The sequence below is a fragment of the Acinonyx jubatus genome, chromosome E2 (genome assembly GCF_027475565.1).
Source record: "Acinonyx jubatus isolate Ajub_Pintada_27869175 chromosome E2, VMU_Ajub_asm_v1.0, whole genome shotgun sequence".
NCBI lineage: Eukaryota > Metazoa > Chordata > Mammalia > Carnivora > Felidae > Acinonyx > Acinonyx jubatus.
In genome coordinates, this window is record NC_069396.1 from 41,503,830 (window position 1) to 41,515,840 (window position 12,011).

General features: G+C 59.9%; 1 long non-coding RNA gene across 1 annotated transcript; it reads right to left on the reverse strand.

The window, feature by feature from the left end:
* Positions 1-698: 698 nt before the first annotated feature.
* On the reverse strand, positions 699-7,562 carry LOC113595355 (uncharacterized). The gene is made up of 3 exons (XR_003415854.2): positions 7,336-7,562; positions 6,247-6,352; positions 699-2,812 (listed from the first exon to the last, which is right to left on the reverse strand). It is a non-coding gene; the product is annotated as an uncharacterized LOC113595355 (long non-coding RNA).
* Between the last annotated feature and the right edge of the window lie 4,449 nt (positions 7,563-12,011).

The window sequence follows — 12,011 nt, forward strand, 5'->3', positions numbered from 1 at the left end:
CTGACTGAGCCCTGTGGGCAGGGAGCATGGCTCCCTCAGCCCCCCCGACCGTGCAGCCCACAGACCCAGCTGCCCCTCCTCTCCTCCTGAGGGTCTGAGAGCCGGGGCTCCCTGGGAGGTGAGAGTGGGGGTGTGGTGGGGTGTAGGGGATGGAGCTGCCACTCCTGCCTCCCAGGTCCTGGCAGGGTCGAGTCCACAAGACCAGCACCCTGCCCCACCCTGCTGTGCTCCGCCTCAGTCTCCCTCATGTGCTGTGCTCTGGGAGGACCAGGTCAGCCCTGCCCCCACGCCCTTGCTCTATCTTTGCCCCCCCTTTTCACCCTCCCCATCTCTCTTGACCTCAGGTCACCTCTTCTCCCTTTCTCTGTCTCTCACACTGTCTCTTCTGTTTTCTCTTTAGTAAGTTCCTCCTGCCCCCGGGACCCCCAGCCCCACTCTGTATATATTTATACATCCGTCAGTCTGTCTGCCTGTTGCTTTCTGTGTTTCTCTCCCTCCTTATCTCTCTTTCCCATCACCCCACCCTGACCCTGGCTCTTCTGTGTCTGTCTCTATCTCCCTGTCTCCCTGTCTCTCCTCTCCCCCTGCCCTCTCTCCCTCCACACTCACCCTGTCCCTGATCTTCCTCAGTCTGTTGTCCAGGGCCCCCCGCCCCCGACGCCCCCCCCCACCCCCCCCCCCCACCCCCCGTAGGCAGCTCGGCTCCAGGCTTGGCAGGACCTGCCAGGGCATTTCTTAGCTGCCCATGGGCCCTTATCCTGTTATCAGTTGGAAAGGAATCAGAGATTAGGAAACGGGGGAGTGGGGGTGTTATCGCCCGGTACACACGGGGTTCTCAGCTAATCTCTGGCGGCCCCGGGTTCGAGAGGAAATGCAGTTGCAACACCGAGCCCTTCTTACCGTCACTGTCATGTCCGCTGCAAGGCTGTGGGGACATGAGGTTGGAGAGGGGAGAGGGAAAGGGCTGGGGCTCTAGCCCGCTGCAGGAGTGTGCACACTCACACCTGTGCACGTGTGCACACGCACTCACAGGCAGGCACGCACAGGGGAGCCTCTTGGACCTTCGCACACCTCACCCGTCACCAAGCCTTACACCTCACCCTCCCGTCGCCTCTGCAAGCCCATCCCGGGGCTCTGGCCGCTGTCACTGTTCACTGGGTGGCTGCTCAGGCCTTGTCCCTTGCGCCCCTGCCCGCTTTCCTCCTAGCAGGTGGAATGGCCCTATTATTAAACAGCCACGGGACCGGCCAGTTTCCTAAGCCAGCCCTCTGGTGGTTCTCAGGATCAGTCGGCCGTTGTCACTGTGGCCTCCAGACGTGTGTGTCTAGCTCTTGCCCCCACTCTGTCCTCCCCCTGCCCCCACCCCTCCGCGCTTCAGCTGCCATTGTGCTGTCACCACAGTCCCCTTACCACTCCTCAGCACCCTGGCTTTTGTGCATGCTGTTCCCTCTGCCTGGAAAACTTTCTGCCACCTTCCACCAGCTGACACGCCCACAGCCGAGCCCACTCAGCTTTCGTGTGGCTTCCTTAGAGCATCGCAGGTCCCCATCAGGTCCCTTATCTCCGGGGCTCTGGCCCCTCACGCTCTGCCCTCATGGCATGGGTCTCCCTGTCCTCACTGAGACCAGCTCCTCCAGCTGGGATTCCTTGTTTCCTGTCCCCCTCCCTCCTGACTGTGAACAATGAGGCAGAGACCAAGTCCTCTGTCACCTGTCCAGTATCTGGCTTGGACCTGGCCCCACTAGGCGGTAGTGTGGACGGATGTGTAAACACACCCACCCAGAGACACGGACGCTCAGGCCTACACACAGAAACATACAAGCCGGTCCACACACGATGCACAGAGACTCCCACACAGACACTCAGGCAGACTCACAGACGGAAAGACGCACACACACACGCCTGCTCTCCTCCAGGGGCTCAGCGCATCTCACCAGCTGGTGGGCATCCCTGTGACACGGCTCCTGTGTGCCCCTGCCCCTGCCCCTCGGGTAGGACCCCCTGTCAGTGCAGACCTCCTGGACTCTGTTGCCCCTGGCCTTGGCTTCAGGGAACTCTTCCCGGGGTCCCAGGCTCCCTGGGGGCAGGATTCTCTGGGCCTTGGCAGAAGTCTAGCAGTGTAACTACTCATGACAAGTGGCTTTCAGACCCAGTGCATGGTGTCCCGGCCAGCATTAGCTAGCACTGTGGTTAATACAGCGGCACAGCATTAAGCACCTCTTGGATGGCATTTTAAAGAATAGTTATAGCGCAGGGAAAGGATTGGATGAGCGCACACGAAGTTGAAGCTCGGTGTTCTTCCCACAACGTTTTGCTTTTGGATTCAGTGCTGAAGTTAGTGTGAGTCAGGGTGTCTCTCCCAGCCTCAGGGAGGTTCCAGCTGGAAACAGGCAGCCACGGTGGCAGGTGAGGGTGACGAACCGGGCCTGGGAGAGGGACAGCGGGCTATGGAGGGGGCAGGCCCGCAGACAGAGTGGCTGGTGAGGACAGAAGGCAGCCCGGCCCAGAGGCGGCGCACCCAGGGACCTCACCTTGTCTCCAGCTGGGGGCGGAGGTGGATGGGCTTCTGGCCGGGAGAAGCCAGACCAAGGGGTCTGCATTTCCTACAGCAGGAACGGGGCTTTGAAGCTTCGAGGCAGCTTGTCATCCAAAGCACCTACGAGCAGCTTCTCTTGTTCAAAGATGGCTTTGGCCATCATCACCACCCAGCTGAGAAAAGTGGTGAGTCCCTCCTCTGGGTTCTGCTCATCTCTGAGTGTCCCCTTATCAGTCCTCGCTTGACGAGAGCTTGCATTTCTGTTGTCACCGGGCCCTGAAAGAGGCGAACCAGAGACAGGTGCTCTGTCCACTGAGTCAGGGAGGCACGAGGGGACCCCTCTTTGACCTTTTTTAAAACTGAAAGGCATTTCCCCAGTTACTGACTCTCACCCCCTGCCAGCCACATACCGTCTTCCCCTGCAAAGGGTGCTCTCAAATGTTCCTTCCAAGGCAGGCCTAGCAGCTTCTGGGTCCCTCTATCCTGATTTCCAGTTTTCTTTATCAGGCCCACGCCTTGCCCTTCTCCCAGACCCCACATTTGCAGACGCATTGGTGAGCACGGCGTGTTTTGGGTGAACGCGGGAGGGGTTTCCACGGCACCCAAGTCTCCTTGCACCATTTTCGTGTCCCCCTCGGGGGGCTGGTGGCTGGCCTGGCGTCTCTTGGATGGAAATACTGAAGAGTCCTCGGCTGATCTGAGAAACGTGAGAACAGGGCTGGGAAAATCGGCCGTTTTTGTGGTTTGGGGGTTTGAAGCAAGTTTCACAACTGATCTCCCAAGAACATGGTCCAGTCAGATGCTCTCCCCGCCCGGGGGCCCATTTCCCCGCTGGCTCTGGTGCTGACCGCCCGCCTGGCTGGGTCCAGAGGGGAGGGCCGGGGCAGAGGCAAGGGGCTTTGCCCGCCTGCCGACCCACTCCCCGCTTTCCTTCTTTGGAGGTTGAGCTCAAGGAGCTAGAAGATGGAGCCATTTTGGGGGGTTCTTGTGGTTTCTGCCTCGTGCTTTGGCATCGGATGAGGTATCCACTCGGCACCCCCCACTTTCATCCTGGAAATATTTCTCAGGTGCCCCGGGGGCAGCTGTACCCTTAAAGCCTTCATGTGCGGGGACAAAAAGGCCAAGAAATTCTTCTGTTGCCATGCTCTTGGGCTGGAGCTGACGAGCGGTGGTACCGGAGGGACCTACCACGGGGGTGCAGGGAGAGAGGCCCACCCGCCACGGGTTCCGATGCCTCCCCTGCAGAGCACCCAGCTGGGCCAGAGAAGGGGTCCTCAAGGCCCGGCCCTGCCTCCAAGCGGCCTGGCCCCCGGATTGTCCTTCCCCACTCTGGGAAGTCCCCAGCTCCCTCAGGCCAGCTGGGGCAGAACTGAAATTGGTGACATCTGCCGCTCTGGCCCCTTGGCTCCAGCCCCCACCCACTCACCCCAGAGTCTCCCTGCAGGAGCCTCTGGACCCGGGAGGAACAACATGCCGGGCCCTCCCTGAGTGAGCACGGCTTTCTTGCCTTCCACACCCCCCGCCCCAGCCTGGGCCCTGCGTGGGCAGGACGCTCCCCACTGCTGGTGGTTGGGGTGAGATTCTGTACTCACCATCCCCCTGTTCAGGGGCACAGTGGCCGGGGCCCCTGCATGTTTCTCAGACACCCCATTTCCCATGCCACATAGCAGAAGGGGAGACTAAGGCACCAGGTGGGGACATTTCTGTTCCAGGACACAGTGGGAGGCAGTGGCGTGTAGGCGACAGAGCCCCGACATCCTGGCTCTGTCGAGGGGGCTGGGACCGTCCTGTGTGTAGTGACCAAGTCAGGGTGGGGCTGGCGATAGGGAAGCTGGGAAAACAAAGCTGGGGCTAGGAGTCACCAGACTTGCGGCCAGGGAGACAGGCCGTCGCGTGCTCCATCAGGGGAGTGGTCGGGTGGTCACGCGGACATGGTGGGTGGAGAAGAGTCAGGCCAGCCCCGTAGGGAGTCCTTCCTATATGACAACCCTCAGGGGCCAGGGAGAGGTGCATGGGCAGACACAAATGCCTGGATGAATGGGAAGTTTCCAGTGGACGCATGGAGCCCTCTCAACAGAACCAGATAAGCTGGGACAATTGAACACACCCAGGAGGACAATTAGCCAGCATCTGAGAAACCCTCAGCGAGTGTGTCCTTCGGGGGGGTGTGGCTATGCACAGACAAGGACCGCAGTGCCAGGGTCAGGCGGAGATACGTAGCCACGGCTGCGCGTGTCGGGCCCAGGAAGGCTGGGGTGTTCTGGGTACATCTGCTGGGTGCCTGTGTCCCCTTCCCGTTCCCTATCCATATAGCCCCTCCCAGCTTCCTGTTTCTGTTTTGGGGCCACAGGAACTTCCTCTTCTCATCATGGTTCAAAATGGCTTGCTGGTCTCAGTTGGAGGCCCAGTAGGGGGGCTGGTCACCCCAGCCCGAGACAGCTGCAGAGGGAGGGAGAGAGGGGCTCTGCACCCCTGTATGAGGCAGGGCCGTGGAGGTGTGAACTGGGTCTCTGACCAAGCCTCTCCAGCTCCTTGGATGGATGGAGCCTCTGGTGTGAGTGCTGCTCAAGGCCAAGGTGGGCTGGATCCCACTGGAGTGACCTTGAACAGTTGCTGTATCCCCTTCTTGCCTCAGACAGAGGACCCAGAGGATCTCATGCCCTTCCCTTCTCCCTGCTTCCTCCCGGGTGTACCGGAACTTGACCTGGGCACTCACGGGCAGCACCGCACTGGTCCACAGTGCACCTGCACACCCACGTGCACGTGTGGCCCCACCAGGAGCCGAGCTCCGGTGGGAGCGTGGCCTGAGAGTGCCCCTGTGTGTGACTACCTTGGTGAGTGTGTGGGGGGTCCTGTGGAATACGCACGTGTGTGTGAGTGTGCAAGTCTCCCTGGGTGAGTTCGCCTTTGTGCACGTCTAGAGGGCACCGTCTCCTTCCTCCCAACCGGTGCCCTGAGCAGAGCTTATCCCCTAAATGAAGCTGAGCTTTGTCCTGCCAAGTCACCGAGCCCACCCTGGTGGGGGGGGGGGGACAGGATGAGGGAGTGAGCTTTCCTGACCCTGGGGACTCCTTAGTCTGAGTCTAAGGTGGGTGTGGGGCCCAGTTCTGCACAGGGCCCAGGGCTTGGGAGGCAGCCACGAGGTGAGCCATGGGAGGGATGTGCTAGGGATGTGCCAGGGAAGGGCCACAGGGCAGTCCTCAAGCGGCTATTTTGATCCCCCGGGGACAGAGGAGCAGCCCCAGGCAGGCCTGGGTACTTGTGAACACCCAGGGTCTGCGGATGGGGGCAAATGTGAACAAGGCTGCTGAGAACCTACACTCACACCAACCTCCTTGCTCATCTAGCTGGTCCGGGATGAACCTGAGGATCCGTATGCTTCCTCCCAGAGGCGGGGGCCAGGGTCAAGGTCAGGACAGTGCTGCCTCCCCAGCACTGCTGTCCAGCATTTCCGGAGCATTCTCTAAGTGCCAGACACCTCCTTTAATGCCAGATGGCCATCATCGTCCCTCACAGGCGAGCAACATGTTGCCAGGAGTCTGCGGTGTGGGGACCCAGAGCTGGGCAGCCACACACCAAACTCTGGGCCTGGCTGCCTTCCTCCCACAGGGAGGGGAACCCAAGAATCCGGGGTCACCGAGTCCCACTACTCAGCACCTGGTTTGCGCTCCCCATTAGCACTGAGGGGCAGCAGTAGAACAAACACTCACCGATTGTTTACACAGAGGGCTTGGGGCCATAATTAAGTCTCCACGAATCTGCCCTTTATCAGCCAGGTATCTCGAGCGCCTCCAAAGGGGAAACATCCCGGAGCATCTAACAAAAGAAAGTTGGATGGGTTTTCAAACTTTTTTAAACCCTGAAGAATAGGCCTTTGTTGCCAACTCCCCTCCTGTGGCAGCCTGCCTGGTCCCTGGAATCCCCTGGGCTGGGGGCAGGACCAGGTGGCCCCAGCCTCAGCAGCCCCCACCCTGCTGAGCTGAGCCCCCAGACCTCACCCACCGGCGGTCTCCTCCAATTGCAGTGGTCCCCACGCTGGCTGTGGGCAGGGCGCCAGGAGTGGGATCCTGGGTTTGTCCCATCCTCTGCCCTCAGTGCCCCATCTCACCCTGCCAGATCCTGACATCCTTCCCTTGGCAGGCACCCTTGCCAGCCTGGAGCCACAGCCAGGCTGGTGATGAGGGGTGACCTCTGATTGCCCAAAGCCCCTGAGTTCCTGGCTCCCCACTACCTCCACTGGGTCTAGGCCTGTCATTCTCACCTTTGTTAAAGCTGTTTCCTCTACCTATAATCCTTTTTCCTGCTCCTGGCTTCCTAGCAAATTTCTATGGAAATTTTAAGACTTCGCTGGGGGTGGGGGTTGGGGGGGGGTGTGGGCGGCGGGGCGTGCCTGGGTGTCTCAGCCGGTTAAACGTCTGACTTCAGCTCAGGTCATGATCTCACGGTTTGTGAGTTCGAGTCCCGCATCGGGCTCTGTGCTGACAGCTCAGAGCCTGGAACCGCCTCGGATTCTGTGTCTCCCTCCTTCTCTGCCCCTCCCCCACTCACACTCTGTCTCTCTCTCCTTCAAAAATAAATACACATTAAAAAAAATTTAAAAAAAAAACTTAGCTGGGGCTTCATTCCTCCCAGGGAAGCTCCCATGCACTCCAGGCCAAGTTTCCTGTCCCTCCTCTGGGCTCCCTGTACTCTGCCCTTCACCCCCAAACAGTCTCATGCCCCTGGGTTCGTGTCCTTTGAGGGCAGATCCTGGGGCAGCCCCACGCCTGGCACAGAATAAGTGCTCAGTTCCTACTTACTGGAGCAAAGGAAGGACGGGTGAGAAGGCACAGCCATCTCACCCAGTGATGGACTGTCACCCTTGGAATCCTCTGAGGGCAGCGCTGTTCACCCCACTTCACAAAGTGGGAAACAGAGCGCTGGGAGCAGAGACGACTTTGCCCTCAGCCAGTTGGATGGTGGGTGAGAGTTCAGGCGGTGAGCAGGGAGCCTTTTCCGTAAAGGTCACATGGTAAATACTTCAGGCCTTTCAGTCACTGCTGTGGCTGTTCACCTGCCACTGCAGGGCGGGTTCAGCGAGACAGTACCTAAGTGGCCAGGTGTGGCTGTGTTCCAATAAAACTTTATTTATGAATTTCATATCATTTTTACGTGTCATGAGATACGATTCTTCTTTTGACTTTTTCTAACCATTAAAAAATGTCAAAGTCAACCTTATCTCAGGCTGTGCAAAACCCGGTGGCAAGCCTGATTTGGTCTGGGACCCATGGTCGGCTAATAATCCATGTTTCCTGGGTAAGGACCAAGGGTGATTTTCCCAGCCTGTCTGTGACGGGCCTGGTCAGTCCTACTTGGGGCCCCCAGCTCAAACATGGTGTGTGCACACAAATGGAGTGAGCAAACAAATGAGTGAGCTAACTAACCTGCTATCTAACCAACTAACCAGTTAACTAAGGCTTTATCTCTTGGGCTCAGAGTTACTCCTTCCCATCTCTGGGCTTCCGTAGATCTGGCTGACCCCTGTCCTCTGACCTATCTCATTGACCTCTTGCCCAACCCCACCTTTCCGACCTCTGGTCAGGCCCTCGTCAACCCTCAAGTAGTCCAAGGTGGTGAGAACCTCAAGAGAAGCCCAGGGAGCGCCTAGAAGCTGGGAATGGGCACTCATTACTGCTGGGCTAAGGGTGTGGTCTCGGGGTCGTGTGTGCTGTGGGGGCTTTGAGGCTGGGAGGGTGGGCCTTGTACCTTAGGGGAGTGGAAAGATTGTCAGGGCAGACAGGACACATTCCAGGCATCAGAATGTTCTGGACAACGGTGCAGACATAGGAGCTGCCAGAGCATGGGACCACAGTAAATCCAGGAGACTAGATACAAGGGGTCCTCTCTGCACAGGCTGACGACAGTCGGTGCCAAGCCTAATCCCACCAGGAGCAAAGAGTGTGGGTCCAGATTCTAACTTTAGCCCTAACCCACTCAGCTGAGCCTGCCTGTCTGGTGTGAGTGAACCAGGAGGCTCCAGGAGGCCCCAGCACGCCTGGAACAGGCCTGCCCCCACATCTGACACGTGGCCATTCCTATCTCAGATTCAGGCATTTGAGTTCAGGATGGCTCTCCATTCACTCACGCAACAAACACTGGTCAAAACCACCACCAACCTGTCAGTCAGGCCCCTTCAGGTTGTGGATGATACAGGCAAGGTTCTCACCTCGTGGAACTAACAGGGAAGATGCGTGATGAACAAGCAAGCAAGGCCAAGAGCAGGGCCATTTTGAAGAGCGTAATGTAGCATAGGGCAGTGTACCTGGGCAGTGACAGGGGATGCTTCAGGAGAGCCTCCCTGGGGAGGTAGCCGTAGGGCCTGGACCCAAAAGAGGCAAAGGGCCAGCCCAACAAAGATCCAGAGGGAACCACAGTGCAAAGTTCTGGAACAGGAGCAAGCTGCTTGAGCCACAGCCCCCAAGAAAGGGGCAGAGCAATGAGCATGGTGGCGGGGGTGCGGGTGGGGGTGGGGGGGTAGTCAGGCCACATAGGACCTTCCGGGTTGCTGCGGGAAGGGCAGAAGATCTAAAAGCCTGGAGAGCCTTTGAAGGGCTGGGCCAGCCTGGGAATGTGATCAGATTGATGTTTGCAAAGATTCCTGGATGTTGCCACTGTTGTGTGAGGAGCTGAGGATGGGGACGCCAGGGCAAGACTCCTGTCCCCAAACGCAGCAGGAGGCTGGTGTGTGGACAGGAGTCTGGGTCCCTGAAGGGGAGTCAAGGGCCAGGTCTCCTGCTGGAGCAGGCGCAGAAGGCTGGGCAGGCCGTGGGCGGTGGGCAGGCCCCGAGACTGCTGCTCTTGGCCTGACTCTGGCGTTGGCTTGGCGTGCAGCCGCGGGGGAGCCGTGTGTGGGCACGTCCCGGGGCTGCCTGCCTGCCGCTCAGAGATAGGAGCCACAGGCAGACTGGCTCACCTGGGCCCGGCTCTCAGCACGGAGGAGGTGAGGTGGGTGCGGGGTGGAGGGGGCCTCCCTGGGCCCAGAAGCCAGTCCAGAGGACGGAGAGCCCCTCCACCCTCACCAGGCCTTTGCTCTCCCATCCAACCACTCCGTATTGAGGGCCCACCATGCACCAGCCCCCGCCCCCGTCACAGGGCCCATCTAGCCTCACAGACCTACAGGAAGTGGGTATCCGCATCTGGTCCAGGGCCAGTCTGAGATGGGCACCCCTCACCCCCACAGCAGGGCCACAGGGACCTCCAACCCCGGCCCAGTCCTGGCCAGGCTGAGGGATGTCAGCGACTGCCTCTCCTCTTCCCAGTCCCTATCTTCCAGGGGCACCAGGACAACCTGGGCAGCATCTGGCCCCAAAGACAGAACCGGGTTTGAGGTTTGAGGACCCAGTCTTGGTCTCAGACTTCTGGGGGTGCCAGGAGTAGGCTCCGGGGTGCTGTGTGGATGGTGTCTACAACAGAGGGCACCAAGCAACGTGAAGGCCACAGCCTGGCAGAGCAAAGTATGCGCGTAGGTGGGTCCGTGTCTGCGTGCATGCGTGAGGGCACGGCTCAGGCAGTTCTGGGCCTCCCAGTGGTTCCTGGGAGCAGGAAGGCCTGTGTGTGCATGTGTCTGTGTGCATACGTGTGACTGTGAATGTGTACATGTGGGTACATGTGACGATGTGGGCGCTTGTGTGTGCGTGCACCTCTGTGCCTGCGTGCGTGTGGGGGGCCAATGAGTATGCGTGCGTGCATACGTCCGTGTGTGCGCGTGTGACAACGGGTATGCGATGAGTGTGCACACCTGTGTGCACATCTGTGCTTGTGAGCGTGTGTGCGTGTGGCCTGCTCTCCAGGGGCTGGGGTGGCCCTTCCGCTCCAAGAGCTCCGAGAGTTCCGGGGCCTGTTTTCCAGCTCCCTCACCCTCCTTCTCTGTGAGTGTTGACTCAGGGAGGGACAGGCAGCCTTCTTTCAGGATTTCCTGGTTGGGTAGAAGTGGTGCCTTGAAAAGGGAACAATTGTGTCCTGAGTGGACGTTGAAGGGTCTGGGTCGTGCAGTGCTCTGTGGTACCCAAGGCCACCGGGCCGTGTGCCCACCTGGGCCGGGTTTCCAGAGGCGGCTACAGAAAGGCTTTCCCATGAACAAGCCCACGGGACACGCTTCAAGCCTTTCGCTAATGCTCCCCGACCTGGGCCTCGTAGCTTGAGGGGGTCTGGGTCCGGAGGCCCCCGTTACAGCTGTGAAGGGGAGGCCAGCGCTCCCTGCGGACAGAAAGGCGTAAGCAAAGGAGGACCCTCCTACTTCCCCAGGCACTGGCTGCCCTGGTTCCCCCACCAGCCTTGGCCAGGTTATTCGGACCCTCTTGCCCTGCACGGGCCCCATCCCCCAAAGCCTCGGCAGATAACATGAAAATCTTTCCAGGCTGCTGGTGTCACTCTAAGAGTGAGTGAAAAGTCCAAGGAAGGCTCCGTCATGCGGAGGCCGTCTGAAACACTGGCTCTTCCAGGAGGACCTGGAGCCTTGGCTCAACCGGGCGCTTGTGAGAAATGCAGAGTCCTGGGCTCTGTGGACCTGCTGAGCCAGCACCTGGGCTTCAACACGGTCCCCTGAGGAGCTGTGGAGCCCAACACTCCTAGTGTCCCCCCCCCCAACCTCCTTCCCCCCCCATCTTGGGTCAGGCTGAGGGCAAGGCTGCCCTGGGGCCGGGAAGCATTAGGGGTGGGGCTCCAGACCCGGAAGGGAACTGGAGAAGGTGGGCAGCCAGCCTGCCAGTGAGCCAGCTCTGGGAGAAGGCCTAATCTTCAGGACAAAGTGGGGATTTGCAGCCCAAAGGCTGCTAATAAGCTACAGCTCTTCTGTCAGCACCTGCTCTCTGGAGAGGGAAGAAACTGTCCCCAGGGCACAGGGAGCCGCCTGCCCTGCTCCTCTGGGAGGTGGTGGGAACCGGCCGATGGCTTGGAGTTCAGCTGTCCCTGAGCAGGGTCAGCACAAGCAATGGTCCCCATGGGGGGTCCCCAGAGAACTCGCAGTCCGGGCCCCCATGAGCTCAGGCCTGCGGTGCCCGTCCCCAACAGCACTGCCACCAAATCTCTCCCCTGCCAGCAAAACAGGCTTCCCCCTGACCCCTCGCACTCTCCTTCTGAAAGAGGTTTCCTCTGCCCTCTCCCACCGCAGCTGTGTGTGATAACCCAGACGCCGGGCTGTGGGAGGTGAACAGGAACCTGCCCCCCCGCCACCTTTGCCCGCCTTGGTGCCCCCAGGATCCGGGCACAGGCCTGCCCTGAGCTGGGAAGGAGGGCACAAGAGTCCCTGGGGGCTGCAGAGACTCAGTGCCTTGTGAGGCTGAGGCCAGGGGAGGGTTCCAGGGCTCTCCCTGCGCTGGGCAGCAGCGGGGATGGGGGTGGGGGTGGTGCCGGTCTCTGGCCCACACCACACTGAGCAGCCACGAGTTGGGAGGCCGTTAATAATTAACCCTGGGCCTGGGCCTTGACCTCGTGGGCC